Raw genomic sequence first — 22,863 nt, forward strand, 5'->3', positions numbered from 1 at the left:
TACGGTATATTCCCGACATTGCAGGTGGGTCCCTTTTCTCCTTCGCCGATCTTAGACACTATTTTATCTTCCTTGTCGGTTTGAAAATCGTCTTTACGCCATGTTTGCGCAATATACGGCCGATTCTGTCCGTCACTCTGGGAATGTATGGCAGAAAGGCCGTACCCGACATTTCTTTTTCTGATTCCTTACTTCGCCGAGTGTTTGGCTGTGTTACACTTCTAATATGATTTGTGGAGTTCCCATTGCTCCTCAGAACACTTTCTATTATTGGCATTTCGCGTCTGAGGTGCTGCGGCTCACATATTCATCCTGCTCGCGTCACGAGCGTATTTTTGTTAAACCTCCATTATTTATATTTATATCACTGGGCTTGTTTTCAAATATACACATGTTGTTAAATAAATGCTGCTGTAAGCTAATTACACCTCCTGCAACCCCCAGTCCAAACCAATTCCACCCACACGCTGCGCTAGATACACAGAGCGGATGGAATGTCACTGGCGTAGGCTGACTGTTGGGCCGTATTGGACATTAAAGTCGCGCGGTAACATGGTATGACCGTATTTTAATTTGAGGACAGGAGAACTTTCATCACCGTTCCGTGGACAGTTGGCAAAGACGTGAAGCCGTATGTATTTTAGTAGGGTGAGAATAGTTATGTATTAAGGGGACCAGAAAGTAATGTCATTTCTGTGGGTGTCGATATTCGTTTGTCATTCATCAGCTCACTGTGTACTCCAAAGTCATGCCAAACGCAAGGTTAGAGTGGCTTGTTTACTCGTAAATAATTAAATCTTACGACTTTTTTAAAATTTGTGTTGAAATGTTCAGCCAAGAAGCAGAAGATTCTGTAGCTTGCTCGTTTCTTTTGGCTTTGGAGGGATCGAAATGAAATACATAAATGAGACTTCCTTACCATAAAATTAATTGGTTAATTGGTTGATTGGTTAATTGGTTGAAATTAATTGGTTAATGGAGAGAACAGGGGAGACTACAGAGTAAGAGACAGCTAAAACAATAGCAGACGTCTTCTCGTAAACACATTGAAATGGGAGGCATTCTCGATACAAACAGAAGGTAACTAACCCGTCCACAGTTTTGGACTGCACAGGTGACCCGCATGATTCCTGTCTGCCCAACCAGAAGTACATGCAAAGACACAAAGTACGAACAAAGAGAACAGTAACTATTTCTGTCGCTAGAGAGAGTTTTGATGCAGCTTGACAAAGATGCAGTCCAGGATTCGAATCGCAAGTTATGGCAAAGAGCCATGAATGAAAACCTGTTGTGAGCACAGGGAAAGGCGCAATATGACAAAGACTACCATATTAACACTGATGAAACGGTGAGGCTCATTTCTCGTTGCGAAAACCGAATATTTGCGTCTTCAGCGCTGTCTGATGAGTTATGACCGTTCTACAGCAAATGACTTGATACAAACTGAGCGTCATGATGTCTGGTTGCTTCCATGGCTGTGTAAACGAACACATGAAGCGCAAAATGGCGGGTACACAGTGCGACTACTGGTCTCGAAATAAAGCCTACAGTACACTGCCACTAACTGAGCCTACTACGCACCGGAACGACCTGAGCCTACCAAGCACTGCAACGAAATGAAACCGAGGGAGCTTCCTTCAGTTGTTCTGTAAACTCGTGTCCTTGCAAGCTTTGTATTTTCTCCGAGAGCAAATGGTCCCTGGTGCCAACATGAGCGAGACCGCGAATACCGGTGCTCGCTTGGACTTTCAGCTAAGGGGCTGCTCAGCTCGCCCACGCAAAGGTTGGAGTTATTGGGATGGCGCCAGATGTCTGGGCGTCGGAGAGGCTGTTGCCCCTCTAAGAACCCATGGTCTTGGAACCAACGTCCACTGGATCTTTAGCAGTTCTACCCCGTTTTAAGCAATGTATGAACTATTCCTTCCCTACCATTTAATAGATCAGTACACAGGCAGTTTTTGCAGTTACAGATGGTTTGAGAAATTAAATTCGTCGTCTTTTTAATAATGGGGTGTGCAGCCCTGTGGCTACTACCACTGAACTCGTATCAGCAACCCGAATCTGTGATCGGAACGGCAGGTCTAATTTTGTTTTCTCTCCTCTCTTTTATACACATATTATGAAACCGCTATAGAGACCTCGACACGTGCTCTGAAGATTTCAGGAAGTCTCTACGTATCCGGCATCGTACACTTTTTGAGTTTCGCAAGGATGGTAATTTAACAGCTTCTACGAAAAACATCTGGGGTGTTATGCAAGTGGATTAGAAGTTCGCAAATTCCGAAGGTTGCTTTCTAAGTTCAAAACTGGTAATTTTGATGTTTGTGCCTCGTATCGATCACGAAGGCCAACAACTTTAGACAATGCTATGTTAAGGGCCGAAGTGGAAACAAAGCCGTGAAAGACAATTGAGTAACACTCTATCACTCTTAACCAACAATGGTCAACCATACAAAAACATTTGCAGCAGAATGGTAAGCACAAGCTAGCTGATCCATCACAAGAAACCTATTGCTTCAGTGGCACAATACATAAGCATATTTTGATAGCTTGATGACTGTAGATGGCATATGCGTACTATACGATAACACAGAGCGTAGGAGGCAATAATTCTCTCCGAATGAATCCCCAGGATGCACAGCTAAGTCAGGTTTACGCTCCAAAACGGCGCTTTTGTGTGTTTGGTGGAGTATTCACGGGTAGTTCGCTCCGAAGGGTTGAAACACGGACGAACTTTGAAGGCACGCCTTTACTGTGAACAACTGCATCCAGTAAATCAATCTTTAATGGAAAAGTGCCCAGCGGTTGTCAACAGATGAGGCATTACTGTGCAACATGATAATAAGAGAACGCGCTACGATAGACGAAATTTGGAAAAAATTAATGAATTGGGATGGGAAATATTGCCTCATCCACAATACTCTCCTAATATTGCGCCATCGGATTTTCATTTATTCCGACCGCCACAACGTTTTCTAAGTGGCAAAAATTTTGAAAATGTGGCTGATGTGTAAAATGGCATCTCCATATGTTCAGATGCACAATATCTGGTGAAAGGTTTTTGATAACGATGGTGGTTACATAATTCATTAAGAATAAAAACTTGTTAACACCGTGGCTGTTTGAATTTAATTTAAAAAACAGATATTACTTTCAGGTCCCCGTAATAGCTCCGTTGCACAGAACCTGAAAATGGCTGATGATGATGGTTAGTGTTCTAGGGCTTTAAACTGTGAGGTCATCAGCGCCCCTCATGATGGGAGGTTGTTGTCTCGCAACAAGAACAGCAATATCACGTGTTTGAATGCAATTATTTCAACATATTTATTATGTGTAACAACCAATATTCCAGTTGACGGCAGTAGACAATTAAAAAAAACTATTCTATATTTTTAAATGCCATTTCTGGCATCATTTATGCTTGAACAACAGTTAATATTTTCTTTTTATCTCTCAGGTATGTGTGTTTCACAGTGCTGGCAAAATATCCTTTGCAGAATTTCGGAATCTCCCCCCTCCACCATCCCACAACTCACACACACACACACACACACACGCACACACACACAGAGAGAGAGAGAGAGATACAGAAAGAAAGAGAGAGAGAGAGAGAGAGAGGAAATGAGCTTTTTAATGAACCCAGAAGCTGTGTACGGAGTTATAAAACTGAGTGTACTCTTCTAGGGTAATAATGTTGCTTTAAGATGTCACGGTTTCAGAACTGTGCAAGCACACCGCCAGAAAAGACAGAAACTTCAGTTTGTGACTACACAAACAGCTTTATTTTAAAAGTGGGTTCAGTAAAAATAAGGGTTACAGAAGCAGATGTGCTAGTAATAAAACCAGACTCACGGTGCACTTTAGAACTGAAATTACACCATGCTATTTCATACAGGATAAAATATAAGTCGTTTTACAGGCTTTATGGCATTTTGATGCGGACAACTTCTCTGCTGTTGCTTTGAACAAGCAAGGGCAGCTAACAGATGGATCTGCATAAGGAAACTGTTGGCGAATACTTCCATTGATAGCGAATGGGTAAAAAAAGTTACAAAAGCAGTAAAGTGCATTATTCGGTAATATCAGAAGACCTTTCTGAAAATAAATAGCAGTTAATGTGTTTCACAGGCGTATCGAGAATCAGTCCATTTGTGAGAAAGGAAAGAGGTGGGTGGTGGAAGGGGTGGAGGTTTATAAGACTAAACAGGAGGAAGGCCACTGAAGAAGTAGACAGTAAAATGATGACTTGTAGGGAAAACACTGGGAATTCCTTTACGTATCTTAATTGCTCCTATAGCATAATGTCTATATGTAACAAGCGCAGCGTGTTGAAAGAACATGTGTGATAAGGGCTTCTGTCTTCATGGAACTCGTATTTCCTATAGAAAATTAAAAGATAGTAGTGACAAACATTGTTTGCAATAAATAAGTTTTCGTCCTCCCATAATCTACAGTGCTAAATGTCTTCATTTGGGTTATTTTAGTTTGCTTCCACACTTGCTAAGTATTATCTGTGTTAATGTGTCTGAAAGAATTAACCCTGCTTAGAATATACACGTAACTGAAAGATGAAGAAAGCCATAAAAGCTTTATGAGGTCGAAAGTAGACCAGTATTTTTGGGTCAATATAGGAGTTTCCATTAGAAATAAAGAAAACACTGTTTTTTAATTTTACTTGTTAGTTGTTTTCCCATGTAGGTTGCGAGCACGGAGTGAATCTTCTTGTTGAACCTTACAACGTTGTTATATCTTAATAACACAGTAACATCCAAAATGTTTAAATGATTTATTCACAACGATACTGGTTCCCAATAGCACTTCACAATCCATAGCAATTACACAAATCCGGGGCACTCCAGTTCACATCCGAGATAGCTGAGACAGTACCGTAAGGCCCACAGCGTTCCTAGTATGTACGATCATCAGTCACAATTACGAGCGAAGGCAAGCGTAGGACGGGATGTACGATGCTGTTGCAGTGACCTATGAGGGCTGTTTGTAAAGTCCGTGCAAAAATAAAAACTAATTACGTGTTTGGGGCAAACCTTTTATATTTCTCCACATAGTCTCCTTTTAGACTTACACATTTCGTCCAACGCTGTTCTAATTTGTTGATTCCTTCCGAATAATAGGAATTGTCCAAGTCGCAAAATAGCTGTTAGTTGCTGCAATCACCTCCTCGTCTGAATAAAATGTTTGACGCGCCAGCCATTTCTTCGAATTGGGGGACAAATAGTTGTCCGAGGGAGCCAAGTCTGGTGAACAGGGGGGGGGGGGGGGGGGGATGTGAAACGAGTTGGAATCCTATTTCCATTAATTTTGCGACCACAACTGCTGAGGTGTGTGCCGGTCCATTGTCGTCATGGTAAAGTCCAATCGCCGTCGTTTTTCTTGCATCTCAGTTTTCAAACGGTCCAATAACGATGAATAATATGCACCGGTAACAGTTTAACCCATTTCCAGATAGTCGATGGGGATTCAGTCGACATAACCTTTCAGGCCGAAGGAATGGCCTTCGCCTTTTTTTGGTGCAGATTCTCCCTTGGTAACCCACTGTTTAGATTTTTGTTTGGTCTCAGGAGTATAGTAATGTATCCATGTTTCATCTACAGTGAAGAAACTACGCTTAAAGTCTTGCGGATTCTTCCTGAATTCGTTTTTGATTTGGCGTGAGCAGGCATGGAACCCATCTCGCGGACAGCTTTCTCATATCCAAATGTTTATGCGAAATGTTATGTACCCGTTCATTCGAGATGCCCACAGCACTAGCAATCTCACGCACCTTAACTCTTCTGTCATCCATCACCAATCACGGATATTATCAATGATTTCTGGAGTCGTAACCTCCACGGGGCGTCCAGAACGTTCAGCATCACTTGTGCCCATATGGCCACTCCGAAAATTTTGAAACCACTTACAAACTCCAGAATGAGATTTTCACTCTGCAGCGGATTGTGCGCTGATATGAAATTATGTAATTCTTTTTAGTCCATTTTTTGACAATCAGTCGACTTCCTTGTTTCACACGAATGCCAAACACATAGAAATAGACCAATATGGCATAAACTTGGTGTGCGGTCTTTCCAAAGATGCTAATAACTAAACATGACCTCGATACGCGCCGGTGGTGCCACCTCTCGGACTTTGCACGGACTTTTCAAACGCCTCTCAAATATACCGCCCTGGTGGTCCGGGAATACGGCGTGTGGTGGTGCCAGGGCCGAGTGGAGACTCGCTTCCAATTCGCGACACGGGTCTAGTGGTCATCTCGAAATGGTCTACGCGGCCGGTCGGCGAAGTTGTATGCCCCGTCCACTTGTCTTACCTTTGCAGCTTCGTGGCTGGCCTCGCTTTGCGCGTGTTGACGTCCGCTGCTGTCGGCCAGTGACTGAGTGATGGCGGATACCACAAACGTAATGCCATAAAATGAGAATCTGGTTCGTATTATGTGAGGCAGAATCCATATACACCTTGAAGCAAGTTACAGAGGTTACAGTATTAACACAATGTTAACAGCGTTTCACGTGTCATGAAATGTCGTTTAAGTTCATTGTTGCTGTTCTGACACTCAGGGAATGTTTGTCAGAGCAGCACAAGATCTATCTAGACTAACTACTCCCAAATGGATTGATAATTGCTCCTAGGATTAACTACACAACGAAATATAAAGATACCAGCAAGACAAGTGGTATGACCACATAAAACGCCCGCCCCTGGTAGGTGAGTGGTCAGCGCGACGGAATGTCGTACTTAATGGCCCGGGTTCGATTCCTCGCTGGGTCGGAGATTTTCTCCACTCAGATACTGGGTGTTGTGTTGTCCTTATCATTATCATTTCATCCCCATCAACACGCAAGTCGCCGAAGTGGCGTCAACTCGAATGACTTGCACCAGGCGAACGGTCTACCCGATGGGAGGCTGTAGCTACACGACATTTCCATTGCCACATAAAACCAAATAGAACGATATCACCGTTATAAGCGGAACAACCACATAAAACTAACTCTGTCTCTCTCTCTCTCTAAGCATTTATCCCGACTTGCGAGGTCTGCTGTCATGGTTAACTGGATGTGGCATGTTGATGTTTAAGGGGTGGCCGGATTCCCTTCCTGTCACAACCCCGTACTCCCCCCGAGACGGAGCGTGTGTGCCCCAACTGTCTGCATCTAGTGTAACGTATGGAATAGTGTGAACGTGTTGCACAGGTCTGCGAGTTGTGTAACTGAGGCGGAATGTGGGGACCAGCCCAATATTCACCTAGCGGGATGCGGAAAACTGCCTAAAAGCCACATCCAGGCTGGCCAGCACACCGGCCCTCGTCGTTAGTCCGCCGGGTGGATTCGATCTGGGGCCAGTGCCCCTACCCGAGTCCAGGGAGCAGCGCATTAGCGCTCTCAGCTATCCTGGCGGGTAACGACAACACAAAACTAATCACCAGAAGTAGGCCAGTCCAATTAGACATTAGAGTCACAAAGTTTTTTGTAGTCACGATTCTTTGATATCTTTTTACGACCAGTAGGATAGTTAGAATCCAATTTTGCAGCTTCGAAAAACCTGTGCTTCCTGAGTAATAGTCAAAAACTGTGAAATTTTCATACATTTTTTGTTGTTGTCTTATAATTTGTGGTGTCACCGCTAGACACCACACGTGCTAGGTGGTAGCCTTTAAATCGGCCGCGGTCCGTTAGTATACGTCGGACTCCCGTGTCGCCACTATCAGTGATTGAAGACCGAGCGCCGCCACACGGCAGGTCTAGAGAGACTTCCTAGCACTCGCCCCAGTTGTAAGTATTCCACCAGCTACGTCCGTTTTTTCTAAAGTCTAATTTCCCTGTCCTGTTCCAGACCTCACGCCAGCCTGTGTGAGCTAAAACGCGTGCCTTTCGGCTTCCTCTTGTAACCCGGTGTTGGATCTCCTGCCAACCCACTACATAATTCATAAACAATACGTTTCTGATATTAACCGTTATTACCATTTTAAAGTAAATTAATTTTTACAACAATTTAAGTCAAATCGCATCTCTAAACGTCTAATAGTTTCAGCTTAAAAAATCAGACATTTTTCCAAAAATTAAGAATTTGAGTTTTCCACTTGTTTCGGCCTGGACATCGGCACAACCGTTCTTTCTAAGAGGTGCGTCGTAACTACTGAAGTTGTAGCAAATTTTATTGGCTTTCATGTAGCCTCGAAATAAAGTCGCCAGATCTGATGTTAAGAGGGTACTATCGTAATCTAGCGTTTAATACAGTTTGACGAAAGTGATGTTCGAAATTCGCGAAAATGTGAGAACATGTTTTTCTTTGTCTGGACGGTGTGTAATATTTGTTTCTCACAGCGCTGAACCAAAACGCTCTTCGAATTGTACTGATAGGAAGTCTAAGTCAAATTACACAAGTAAAACCACTTTAGTAAAGGCAACTAGCACAGGAAGAAATCAACTTGGGAATGAAATATTTTTCCTATACACTTTAGACCAAAGTCAGAACGATTATTATACTTGTAAATGATGCAAGCTGGCATATTTTATTAGAACACACTCACTAGAAGCTAATGTTTGGTCCTAAAAGCATGGCGGACGTCGGCTTCAAGTTTGTAACGACAAGATTCCCCGTATTACACCTCCACAAAAGGTACCATGAAATATACGATAAACGATATACCTAGTATTTACAAAGCATGGAAAAATAACTTGGACACCCCTGGCGCCACGCTCAGCTTAGCTCACCAATCGACTACTTTGTCTCTTGTGCCTTACTCGGTACTGATTCCACATACCGAAAACATAAAGAAAAGCGTCAATCTGACGATGCCAGAATCAAGCGAAGCACGTTATTGGTAAACAAATAATAATTACAGCCCTACAGCCAAAAATATTTGTTTCTTCATCATATATTACTGGCTGCTGTACCTTTAGCCGCTATATGTTGGAAAAAGAAATTGTTCTCTTTGTACGGAAAGCTGCTTTATCTAAATGATGGTAAAAACTTCGTACGGCATAATGAACTAGATCGGGACGGACAACAATAGAGGCGAAAAGGAAAGCAGTTCAGACGATTCGGAAAAAAAATAAAAACGAAAATATTCAGGCATGCTGCAGCCTATGCGGCCCCACAAAAATACTAATTTGACAAACCTGCGCTTTCTTTCACTCTTTCACACGTTTCGCGTTGTCTCACATGTTACTGTAAATTCCATAATACCCCCCCCCCCCCCCTCCGCCACACACACGCAAAAGAATCAACCGACGGTGCTCCATGTTCGAGCTGTGTGCACTCGTTCGCAATACAGCCTTTCCGACATTTGTAACCTGTTTTCTCTTTATTTGAAGTTTACATTCACAGTCAACACTATTTCAGAGAGAACGTACGGTCCATTTCGCCTCTCTTTTTTTGTGGTTTGGCTGTCCACGTGATAAAAGGACGGAGCTGTTGGCATCAAACACTTTATTTATTCCACTTTGCCTTTTTCTGCTGTGTGGGCATGATCGTCGAAAGCCTGCAGGAGCATGCGGTTTGTTTGCCTCCAGAATTGGATTACTCTGTCTGCTGTCGGAAGCCACTGCGTTTCTTTGATGAAACCACAGGTACACGGGTACATATTTCATTTTGTGCTGTTACTCTCCCTCACTTACTCGGTTCTATTTTCTTCTCTCTCTCTCTGTCTTTCCGTGTGTGTGTGTGTATATATATATATATATATATATATATATATATATATATATATATTTGTTTTAATTATGAATTTGGCCAGCTATGGACCGCATACAACTTAAGACTTATGGTGTTTCTTTTTCTGCCGTTCTTCCCAGTACTTCTTCATTTTCTCGCCAACTACTCGTCTCTGCTCATCTGTCCACACTCTTGGGTCGAGGTTTCGGCGCATCTTTTTCACAGTTTGCGTTTTTTTATAAGTAGCCTAAAGTTATTCCTGTCACGTATTATATATATATATATATATATATATATATATATATATATATATATATATATATATATATATATGTGTGTGTGTGAGAGAGAGAGAGAGAGAGAGCGCGTTTTACATGTGTTGTCAATGACTGGCGATTATACAGGTTGAGTCACCTAACATTACCACTGGAAACACCTTCCAAACCACAGCAAACACTGAATAACCAATTCCGCAGACCGAAAGTGAGGAGAGGGGCTATTGTAATTGATTAATACAAACCACTGAGAAATGCACGGAAGTCTGATTTTAAACACATATTTTTTTAAACGGAAACTTGTTATTATTTTTAGCACAACTGAAAATAGAAACAAATGCAGTTTGTTACACTTTATGGTAAAATGTTAAGTACATCCAGCATAATTTGTAACGTAAGGTTCACGCTTGAAACCTCAGACGGTCAGTCGCGTGTTGTAACAAACATGATCTGAAGGGGTGTGTTAACGAAGACTACGATGTTTACGAGTTTGGCCGTCTCCATGTTGCTGAATTAGTCCTTGTACTCAGAATAACTGTAGTTCATTGTGTTACCGGACGTCTGTGATAGTGCACTGTACACAAGTAAGAACAGAAAATTACGAACAACAGGAACTTGAAAGATCGCAAGTACAGCAGCGTGAACAGTGTTTACGAGGGTTATCCTAAAAGTAAGGCTCTAAGCGCTATGGGACTTAACATCTGAGGTCATCAGTCCCCTAGACTTAGAACTAATTAAACCTAACTAACCTAAGGACATCACACACATCCATGCCCGAGGCAGGATTCGAACCTGCGACCGCTGCAGCAGCGCGGTTCCAGACTGAAGTGCCGAGAAGCGCTCGGCCACAGCGGCGGGCCCAAAAGTAAGGTCTCCTATTTTTTTATAAGTACATAGACCAGTTTATTTCTACAATGGTTTACATCAGTTTGAAGCTTGAACAATTAGCTATTTTTCGACATATCACCATTTCTGTCGATGCATTATTGTAGACGCTGTGGTAGTTTTTGTATGCCCATGTCATACCAGCTCGCCGCCATGCTGTTCAGAATGTTATGAACCTCTTCTTTCACCTCGTCGTCGGAGCTGAATCGCTTTCCAGCCAGACGTTCTTTTAACCTAGGGAAAAGTTGGTAGTCACTGGGCACCAAGTCAGGACTATAGGGTGGGTAGGTGATCATTTTCCACTGAAACTGTAGCAGGAGAGCAACGGTTTGCCGAACGATATGTGGGCGAGCGTTGTCATGGGGAAAATGTGTACGCTCTTGCTCAACATTCCTCTTCTCCGGTTCTGAATTGCCCGTTTGAGTTTTTTCAGAGTCTCACAGTACCTGTCAGCGTTAATTGTGGTCCCAGTGAGCATAAATTCGACCAAAAGTACTCCCTTTGCGATACCAAAACACGGTTGTCATGACTTTACCGGCAAACTGTGTTTGTTTGAATTTCCGCGGCTATGGGGAAGAAGGATGCCGTCACTGGCGTGATTGTTGCTTGATCTCAGGTGTAAAGTGGTATGCCCAGGTTTCGTCACCCGTGACAATTGAGTCCAGAAAGTTGTCCTGTCCGGCTGCAAGGCGGTGAAGAAATGCGCGTGAAGCATCAACTCGTTGCCCCATGTGGTCCTCACTCAGCATGCGTGGCACCCATCTTGCGCACACCTTCCGGTAGTTCAATGTGTCCGTTAAAATTACGTGAATAATGCTTCAGGAAACCTCAGGAGCCAACGTGCAGAGATCATCCAGGGTGATCCGCCGATCTTCACGCATGCTTTGCTCAACCTTCAACACTGTCTCCTCAGAAATTGTCGCTTTCCCTCTCCTTTGTTCGTCGTGAATATCGATCCGACCAGTTGCAAACTCTCTACACCACTTATGAACATTTTTGACATCCATGCACGACTCACCATACACTTCCGTCAACTGGCGATGGATTTCAATCGGCGCAGTGCCCTATGCGTTCAAAAACCGAATAACTGCGCGCAATTCGTACTTGGCGGTAACATCCAACGGAAGCTCCATTCTCAACGGCTGCCAAGCCAAAACTGAGCGCCTCAGCGCGGCGTGCGCATGTTTACACACAGCGCGTGAAGCACTCGTGGTAACAGTGTGACCAACTGCCACACAAACAGAGTTCTGTACTTATAAAAAAATGTAGGAGACCTTACTTTTGGGATTACCCTAGTAAGAACTGTGAAAATGGTTTATTCTAACTCTGAAAAGGCAGAGATAATACTCATCAATGGCGACTCTAGACAAAAAGCAGCTGCAGCCTGCAGGTTGCATGCAGAAAGGTACCCTTACAGAGACCATCCAACGCGCCGCACGTTTGAAAACATCTACAAACAATCGTGGGCAACAGGTATGGTCGTAAAATGCAAACGGCTCCGTAACAAACTCATCACAGGAGAAGCAGGTGCAGTTGGTGTGTTAGCTGCTGTTGCCGTGAACCCACACGTGAGTTCACGTGACATGGCTAGAGGTAGTGCCATGAATCAAAGCAGTGTAATGCACATACTTCATCGTCACAAATTTCACCGATGATACAAGTATAGCTATCACACCCGACAGACAAGAATTAACTGGTGCAATTGTAAACGATGTTTTTCAGAAAATCATTAAGTGGTTCTCTGCAAATGGGCTCTCATTAAACTTTGACAATACACAATAATACAGTTCCACACAGTAAATGGAATGACGCCATTAATAAATATAGACTTCGATCCTAAATCGGTAGCTGAGGTAGAATATTCAAAATTTCTAGGTGTATGCATTGATGAGGGGTTGAAATGGAAAAACACACTGAGGATCTGCTGAAACGTTTGAGTTCAGCTACTTATGCTATTAGGGTCATTGCAAATTTCGGCAATATACATCTGAGTAAATTACCTTACCACGCCTATTTTCATTCTCTGCTTTCGAATGGAATCATATTCTGCGGTAACTCATCATTGAGTAAAAGAGTGTTCATTGCACAAAAGCGTGTAATCAGAATAATTGCTGGAGCTCATCCAAGATCATCCTGCAGACACTTATTTAAAGAGCTAGAAATCTTCACTGTAGCCTCACAATATATATATATATTCACTTATGAAATTTGTTATTAACAATCCGAATGAATTCAAAAGTAATAGCAGTGTACATGGCTACAACACTAGGAGAGAGGATGATCTTCACCACTCAAGGTTAAATCTAACTTTGGCTCAGAAGGGGGTAAATTATGCTGCCATAAAAATCTTTGGTCACTTACATAATAGCATTAAAAGTCTGACACATAGCCATATAGCATTTAAAAGGAAAATAAAGAATTTCTTAATGGCAACTCCTTCTACTGATTAGATGAATTTTTGGATATAATAAGTGGGTAATTTCCCAAAGTCAAAAAAAAAAGTAATATCTTGTATAGATACCTTTTATTAACCTGACACGTTCCACATTATTACGAAATGTCGTATTCATGATCTGTGGAACAAGTACTAATATAATCTAATCTAATGTAACCGGTATCATGTGTCGCTATCAGCAATTACGAGTACATGGAGATGACTTTAATAATCGAGTGAATTTCTATCAATGGGCGCTAACAGAGAATTCGTTGTAGTTCTGCCTGTTTACCAATGAAGCAGGTTTCACAAACCACGGTGCAGTGAACTTATGAGACATGCCTTACTAGTCCGTGAACTACCCTCGCTGGCTTCGACAGATAGAGCGATAGCGACCATGTAATGTAAATGTATGGTGCGTAGTAATAAGGTGACCCTCTCATTGGTCCTCACTTCATTGAAGGCACCCAAACAGCTGCAAAATACATAGAGTTTCTACCAAATGATCTGCGAACATTGTTTGAAAATGTCCCGCTGGAAACGCGTAGAAGTATGTAGTATCAACATGATGGTGCTCCCGCACTTGCTGCAATGAACACTAGGCTGACCTTTGACAGAATGTTCGACGGGCGTTTCATAGGACATGGCTGACGCAGAAATTGGTCAGCCCGTTCTCCTGATCTTACACTTTCAGACCTCTTTCTGTGGGGTACGTTAAAGGAGAATATGTACCGTGACGTGCCTACAACCCCAGAGGATAAGAAACATCGTATTTAGGCAGCCTGTGGAAACATTATACCAGATGTACTACGTCGTGTAAGAGGTTCATTACGCGTTGGCTGCAACTGTGTGCAGCAAATGATGTGCACCATTTTGAACATTTATTGGCTTGAAACGTCAGGACACACTCTTTTAGATTCTGTAGTTGAAAAAAAAAATCAAATTTGTAAGTTTAACTAAATTCTCATGTTAATGTAAATTTTCTTCTAACAAATCAGTACTGCACAGTATTCTTCGGCGGAAAAGACTAAAAAAAATGTTAGTATGTGGACGTAACGTGCTGTTCAAGTCTTTTCTGTACCTACGTTACATCACTGTTCTTTTTGTATCCCTAATTAACTCGGTTCTCTCCGATACACACGATTGAACTGCTGAGGAGTTACTCAAGCGTCAACATTACGTTACAAATTACTCTGGATGTAATTAACATTGTAGAATGTAAGAAACGGAATTGATTAAGTATTTTTTTCTATTTTCAGTTGTGCTAAAACTAATAACAGGTTTCCATTAAAAAAAAAAAAAAGTAAGTACCTGTTGAAAATCATACTTATGTGCATTTCTCAATAGTTTGTATTAACCAAAAACACCACTCTCTGTCTTCACTTTCGGTCAGCGGAACTGATTGTTTGGTGTTTTCTGTGGTCTGATTGGTGTTTCCAGTGGTTATGTTATGTGATTCACCCTTTATATCCCTAATTTGTATATCTGAGATGTACAAATTTGTATCGCAGGAAACCTCCTCTAGGTAACTCTTGTTCTAAGTCACTAGTCTATCTGGTTCGTTGCAACCAACCACGAAATTCTCTCCCGTGCAAACCACTTCATCTCAGAGTACCACTTGCACACAGCGTCCTCACTTACACGGTTCATTCACGTTAATATGACAACCGCGTATGTTTTGCATCAATATCAATAGCCACTCACTAACGGCAATTGGCTGCACTAGCTGTGTCATAGGAACGTGGAAAACAGTCCAGTCGTTGTGGTAATACAGAGCTGCGCTAGTATTAGTGTTAGTGGTAGGGAAGGGGAATTTTGTTAATAATTCAGTAAAGGCGCGGTTGGGCGATGAAGTCTGGGGCTGCTGGCAGTTTGTGGTAGTAGTCGGCAGCCAGTAGACCAGGCAGAGTAAACATGGCGTGGAGCTGCAGCGGCATATTGCACATACGATTTGCTTGGAGTGGAGCAACAGCGAGGCAGGGAACTGCAGCGTTGCTTTAAGTTATTGTGATGTATGAGGCGAGGCAGTAAACCAGAGCCAGAAGTGGCGATGTGTAAGGGAATTTACCCCTGCCATAGTTTCTGTCACTCTCTGATACTACGTCAGAAGCAAGGGGAAAAGCAGTATAAATAGTCAGGCACTTCTAGCTTGAGGGGGTGTGCCAGGTCAGTTGAGGGTCAGGTTGGACCAATGCTGGTCTATGCGCACAGGGGCCAGTCTGGTGGTGATATTGTAAATATTCTGTGTACTTTGTTTCTATGTACTTATTTGGGCTGTATTCTGCCTCCGGGGACATAACACCATGGCGGGACGGAACGGCAGCTGGGTACTTGGAGATTGCACGCTCCGCATAAAGGTGGACAGTGACAGCAGTTTGCAGTGGGTCCCGGATGGGCCACGTTCACTTCCCACCTGGCGTACATTGCGGGAGGCACAGCAGCACTGGAGACAGGGGCGGGTGTTGCCATTCGGCAAGCACCACTAGCGGCAAGTTGCGGCACCGCATCCAGGAGGGCGTGGGTTCGAGTCTGGTCCTGTCCTGGGAGCAGTGGCGGCCCGAAGGCCACGGGTGACCAGTACAGCCACCTTCATCCCATGGTCTGACGGAGCAGGCCAAACAGGGCAGAGGGCGGCGGGGACCAGGGACTGTAACAGTCCGGGATCACGTTCAGTAGAGCGGCGCCTGTCGCTACGCCTCGGTGGGTGGCGCCTGGGCGAGTGAAGCTGACTTCCATCGTCGGGCGACCGTGATGACCGCAACAGCGGTGTCAGCAGTCCAGGAGTGCTGAGATGGCCGGACTCGTGGAACAGCATGCGGGTGGCGCACTGACATTATGCTTCTGTAAATTAGCAGAATAAAGGAATACTTCCGAATATCGCTGTATCACTCTGCACTGCTCCTTGACACTATTGAACTTGCTCGGCCTCTTGACGAAATATGGCGCGGTGGGTCCCGGCTTCAGCTCGGCCAACTGGAGTCCTGGGTTTGACCATCGATGAGCTGCAACAGCAGAAACGGACTGTTTTGTCTGACTTCTAAATCAGCCTGACCTTTGGCTTAGGGGGCCAAATGTGGAAGCATTTTCGAAATGGTTAAGTTTCCAAACAGTTCTCATGCAGCTATGGTCAAAATATATTGTACTTGGCAAAATGCCGCTATCCACAACCGACGCCGAGGTAACTGTATTGCACTATGGGTCATAGATGACAAGGGGTGAACAGTGGCTGTGGTGATGTGTACAGGCAAATAGACTTGCAACTGTTGAGCGACCACCCAGATGACCAAAGGGGCTGCCAACAGTGTTTCTTCAGCGACCATTCAGCAAATGTTGCTGCGTAAGGGCTTCTGCAGCAGGAGCCTGAGTCATGTACCCAAGCTGACAGCTGTTTGCAGGCGACGAAGGCGGGATTTCACTTCAGTAAACAAATGGACGTCCAGTGTCGCCTTTTCAGATGAATAACGTTTAATGCTCCAGTGGACACGCGGCCGTTGGCGTGTATAGAGTGAAACGTCTGAAAGCAAAGGGTACAGGCCAGAGGAGAGAGCGTTATGGTCTGAGGAATGTTTTTGTGGAAGTCGCTGGGTGATATCTTTCTGGAAGGTGCAATGGATCAACACGATGACTACATGCAGATTGTCTTTCCTCGGCATGATCGCAGCCAGCAGTATGGTTCTGCAACATGTCACACAGCTCACAGTGTACGTGTGTGTTTCAAAGAGCTCCAAAAGAGTTTACCGTACTTCCGTGGCCACCAAATCCCTCGTAGTTGAACCCAGTCGAGATTCTGTGTGAACCACCTCGATGAGCTGTTCGTGACATGGATCCTCAATCGAGAACTGAGAGCAGCTGGCCACAGAACAGGAGTGGGTATGGCTCTACACCTCTGACAATAACTTTCAGAACCTCAGAGATTCTCTTCCTGCAAATCCTCCCTCCGAAAGGCGGTTATTATGGCTTTTGACAGGTAGTCACATTAATCAGTGTATTTCTGAATGTATTCCAATCTCTGTATTCCCCAACAATTTCCCCCTACCGCTCTCTCTTGTAGCATGGAGGTTATTCCCTCATGCCGAAACACCTTCTTCTTGTAGTATTTTTCATATGATTAGTTTGTCATCGATTCTGCGGGGAACCTCCTCATTCCATCATTCCATAACAGTGCACCTGACTTTCAACGTACTTTCGTAACAACACACCTCGAAAGCTTCAACTCTCTTCTGGTTCGGTTTTCCCACAGTCCATGTTTAACTACCGCACAACGCTGTGCTCCAGTACAATCTCAGAAATTTCTTCCTCAAATTAAGGACTATGTTTGACACAGCCAACTTCGCTTGGGCAAGAATGCACTCTTTTCTGTGCTACACTGTTTTTTACATCCTCCTTGCAAGGAAAATTCCTTAACTTCGTCTACTTGGTGATCGCGAATTGTAATGTTATGTTTCCCGTTATTCTTATTTGTGCTATTTTTCATTACTTTCGTCTTTTTTCCGGTTTGTGCTCAATCCATACTTTGTAGTCACTCGACCGTTAATTCCATCAACAGATATGCTTCTCCTTCACACAGGATAGCAGTGTCATCAGCGAATGTTATTTTTGAAATCCTTTCACTCTGAAATTTAATCCCACTTTTTCATTTCTGTCATTGCTTCTTCGGTGCATAAAATGAACAGCACACCCTTTTTAACCCGAGCACTTCGTTCTTGGTCTTCCACTCTCATTGTTCCCTCTTGGCTCATGTACACATTGTGTATTACCCGCCGTTCACTGCAACTTACCCCTGCTTTTCTCAGAATTTCGAACATCTTGCGTCATTTTATATTGTTGAAGACTTTTTCAAATTCGGAAAATGATATTCACATGTCTTGAAAAGTCTTCAGTCTTTCTTCTATTACCAAGCGCAACATCATAACTACCTCTCTCATCCATTTACCTTTCCTAAAACCAAACTGGTCCCCATCTAACAGATCCTCTATTTCCTTTCCCATTCTTCTGTATCTTACTCTTGTCAGCAACTTGGATACATGTGCTGTTAAGCTGACTGTGCGATATTTCTCGCACTTGTCGGCTTTTACAGACTTCGGAAATGTGTGAATGATGTTTCTCCAAGTATGACAGTATATCACCAGTCTCATACACTCTACACAACAATGTGAGTAATCGATTTGTTGCCATTCTTCCCAATTTTAGAAATTCTGATGGAATGTTGTCCTCCCTTCTGCCTTATTCTTTTTTAAGATTTCCAAAGCTCTTTTAAGTTCTGACTCCAATATTATATCCCCTATCTCTTCCGTGTACACTTCTGTTTCTTGCTCTGTCATCAGACAACTCCTCCCCCTCATAGGGACCTTCAATGTAGTCTTTCCGCCTATGTACTCTCTCCTCTGTATTTAGGAGTAGAATTGCCGTTACACCATTAATGTTAAGGCCTTTGCTTTTAATTTGAACGAAGGTTGTTTCAACTTTTCTGTAGGATGAGTCAGTCCTTCCGAAAACTATTTCTTTTTCAATTTCTTCATATTTTTTATGCACCAATTTCACCTTACTTTCCTTATACTTCAGATTTATTTCATTCCAGAATGACTTGTATTTCTGTATTCCTGAATGTCGCTGAACATTGTTTTACATCATTCTTTCATCGATCAGTTAAAGTATTTATTTTTCTACGCATGGTTCCTTTGCAGATACCGTCTTTGTATCTAGGTTATTTTCCAACTTCTGTAATTGCCCCTTTTAGAGATTTCCATTCACCTTCAACTTAACTGCTTATTGAACTGCTAATTATTACAGTATCTGTAACTTCAGAGTACTTCAGGCGAATCTCATTGTACATTAGTAGTTCCGTATCCCACTTTATTAAGCATTGATTCTTTCTGACTGTTCTCTTGGACTTCTTCCCACTCTTCATTACTACTAAATTGTGAACTGAGTCTGTATCTGCTCCTGGGTACGCCTTACAAAACAGTATTTTGTTTCGGAATCTCTGCCTGACCATGATGTAATCTAACTGAAATCTTCCCATATCTCCCGGCCTTTTCCAAGTACACCTCTTCCTCTTGTTATTCTTTAACAGAGAATTCGTTATTATTGGCTGAAATTTATTGCAAAAATCAATTAGTCTTTCTTCTGTCGCATTCCTAGTACTAATCCAATATTCTCCCATAAGCATTTCTTCTACTCCTTCCCCTACAACTGCATTCCAGTTCCCCACGATTATTAGGTTTTCAACTCCCTTTACGTACTGTATTATCCTTTCAACATCCTCTTATACTTTGTCTGTCTCTTCATCTCCAGCTCGCGACGTCGGCATGTATATCTCAACGATCGTAGCCGGTGTCGGTTTGCTGTCGATTCTGATAAGAACAACCCTATCACTGAATTGTTCACAATAACACACTCTCTGCCCTTCCTTCCTATTCACAACGAATTCTACTCCTGTTACACCATTTTCTGCTGCTGTTAATATTACCCTATAGTCATCTGACCAGAAATTCTTATCTTCTTTCCATTTCGTTTCACTGACTCCCTATATACTCGTATTTAGTTTGAACCTCAACATTTCCCAATCAGATATTCCAGCTTCATGACCACGTTCAAACTTCTAACATTCCACGCCCCGACTCGTAGAACGTTATCCTTTCGTAGTTTGTTCAGTCTTTTTTCGTGATCACCTCGCCTTTAGCAGTCCTCTCTCAGAGATACGAATGGGGTACTAGTCCGGAATCCTTTGCCACTGGAGAGATCTTCATGACACTTCTTTCAAATACAGACCCAATTACCTGTGTATACACATTATTGTCTTTAATTCAATGGTTTTCTTAGTCTTCTGCATCCTCATGCCATTGATAATTGCGTATTCTTCCCTCGTTTAGGGGCAGTTTCCCACCCCAAGAACAAGAGGCTGTCCTATACCTCAATCTGCTTCTCCTTCGTTTAGACAAAGACGTTGACAGAATGACGGTGACTTTATGCCGGAAGTATCAGACCATCATTGCTGACGATTTTTATTCAAAATTTAATTAGAGACAGCGGTCGAACCTGAGGTGGAGGACGGTTTGATAACTACCTTCCCCCATCCTCTTTTTAGGCCTCTAGAGACATTTTTATTGTTTTCCCTGGACAGGAAAGCTACTTTCCACCGCCACTTGTGCCCAGAGGAGAGAAAAAAAGAACTGCACTTCTTCAGGTGTTGGCAACTACCTATGCCTACCTCAAAATAACTAACATTAACATATTACTAAAAGCGGGCAGGAAAGAAGGAAAGTATGGGAAGAAAATACACAGGCAAGTGATGAAAATCAAAGGAGTAGTGTAGGAGCAATTTTTATGTACCAAAATTCAGGGAGTCGCTCGCGTCTTCGGACGGTGGAACATCCAAACCTGTGTTCTCGGAATTTTAATGGAGATTCCGTTTGTAGTTTTTTGAGAGATTCACGTCGGCAAAATAAGCCTCAACTTCTCATGGCCTGGACGACCCAGCTGGAGGGCGGGTCACGAAAGGAGTTCCATAGAAAATTAGAAAAGGACTGCTTGCATCTGGCGTTAAGAACAAACGCGCAGAGTTGATCAGTTCCAATTTCTCGCCGTGGCCAAGGAGGTAGCGGACTGTACGACCGCGTATCCTATTCACAGCCTTAGATTTCGTTGCAGGGTACTTAATCACGTTCGGGAACAAAAGGGTTCGGAAATTTATCTGAGCAGATGTCTTCCTGGTAAGGAAAGCTAAGATAAGGTGCGCGAGTCTCCAGACTTCAGACAACGGACCAAATAAGAATCGAATGGCATTTGTGTCGTCCACACCGCAGTGAACACGTAGAGGTGTGTCGGCGAGACGAATGAACCGGAAACGAAATAGGTTGACCTCTTCCATTGAAGGTGATATATCAGGCGGTGTCGAAAAAGTGTGCATGCACAGCTTTGCATGTATGATGCCATATGATCTGGGGAAACCTGTGTTCCAAGGGTTTATAATACGTTGTGTGCTGTTTTCGTCTGGAGTACTCTTGGGAGTGGTAAGGATTGGAAGATGTAACTTAATTTCTGAAATAAATGCTGAAAGTGATAAAAGGAGGGTGGAATGGCAAATAACGTGGCTGGGGCTGATATGGCGTTAGGCTCATATTCATGTAAAAGCAGTCCAGAGAAGCTCATCGGGCAAAGTCGCTGGACTTTCAGTTGGGAGCTAACGAAAAGTGCTGTAACTCTGTCTGGCACAGGGAATAAGCCAATCCCACCACGCTGCCGTGATAGGCAAGGGAGGAGGGCCACGTCTATGTCAGCACCGTAAATGGTATCTCTGAACATTGCTACTTTATTTGGAGCCTGATTGGTGACCAGATTCATCGTCGCAATGTGGTATTGATGTGCATGTGCTTCCCCTCTCTGTACAGAGGGTCCTGTGGAGATGTCTGGCTGGCGTGAAACATCCAGCACAGCCACTGTGGCCGCAGTCACTGGGTGGCAGCTGCGTCACCGTGGGGCACTTCCCAATGGTTGGGCCAGCATCCAAATCTGCTCCGTCGTCGACATCCTCACCCCAGGAGATCGAAACCAGTGATGGGCGACTCTCGCGCCCATTGAGGGCGAGGGGTGGTGATACTGCCACGGTGGCATCCAGTCAACCTCCCTCCATGGGATCCATCTTTGTTGGGTGGGATACACCTGAGATGAGACATTGGGAGCGACCACTTCTGTCGTCCAGACAGTCCAAGAGAGACCACTGTCTGGTATCTGGTCCGCTATCTGTGATGCCATGTGAGTGAATTTGTCATCAGAGGACGTTCGAGTTCGCTCCTTGTTTTTCCTGGGCGACGGCTGGTTTCAGAGGTGCTGGTCACTCCAGAATATGGCTGTTCGTCATCTGAAGTCGTGCGCATCTGGTGGAAAGCGGAGGTAGACACCACACTCTATTCGATGTCCATCGTAATGGGGGGGGGGGGGGGCTGTCCATCGAGTTCTGGAATGTTGTTTATTCCCTCACTGTGGACATGGTGCCAGTGAGGTCTTGTCCCCACTCTAGTTCCAGAGAGGGAGTGTGGGTAGGAGAACAGGCACATCCTAAAGTGGTGCATCTTAGTTGCACACGGTCGAGCCATAGATTTCTAGTAAAGCCACGTCACTGGTCGGTATATGGAGCAAATGGTGACAGAGGCACGCGGACCTAACATAGCCCTCTTTTCCACGTCCTGCACTTGTCCACGACTGGTCATCGTACATGACTCTTCATCTGTCTGACGCCAATTAACACGTGATTTGTCGAGAACGTCTGCCACATTTCCATGATGTGGCCACAACGTTGCCTTATGGTCAGAAGGCTTCAACGTCTACATCTTGCGCCACATCGAAAGGGAGCTCAAAAACTCGGATCGTTCGGAGACTGAAGGCAGCATGATCTACCATCACCTCCCCAATGTGCCCGTCAGAATGCTCTAGTATGTTTGCGTGTTGCCTAAGCTGAAGCCTAAGCTCACATTTTTTTTGTAAATATTAAGTGTGGAACCCTGACGTCCATGCTTGAATGGTGACCATTCAAAACGGTCTACTGTTATCTCTCCTTCCGTTAGTATCTAAAAAGAATTCTGCCGAAAATTCAGCGATTTA

The sequence above is a fragment of the Schistocerca serialis genome, chromosome 9 (assembly GCF_023864345.2).
Source record: "Schistocerca serialis cubense isolate TAMUIC-IGC-003099 chromosome 9, iqSchSeri2.2, whole genome shotgun sequence".
Classification (NCBI taxonomy): domain Eukaryota; kingdom Metazoa; phylum Arthropoda; class Insecta; order Orthoptera; family Acrididae; genus Schistocerca; species Schistocerca serialis.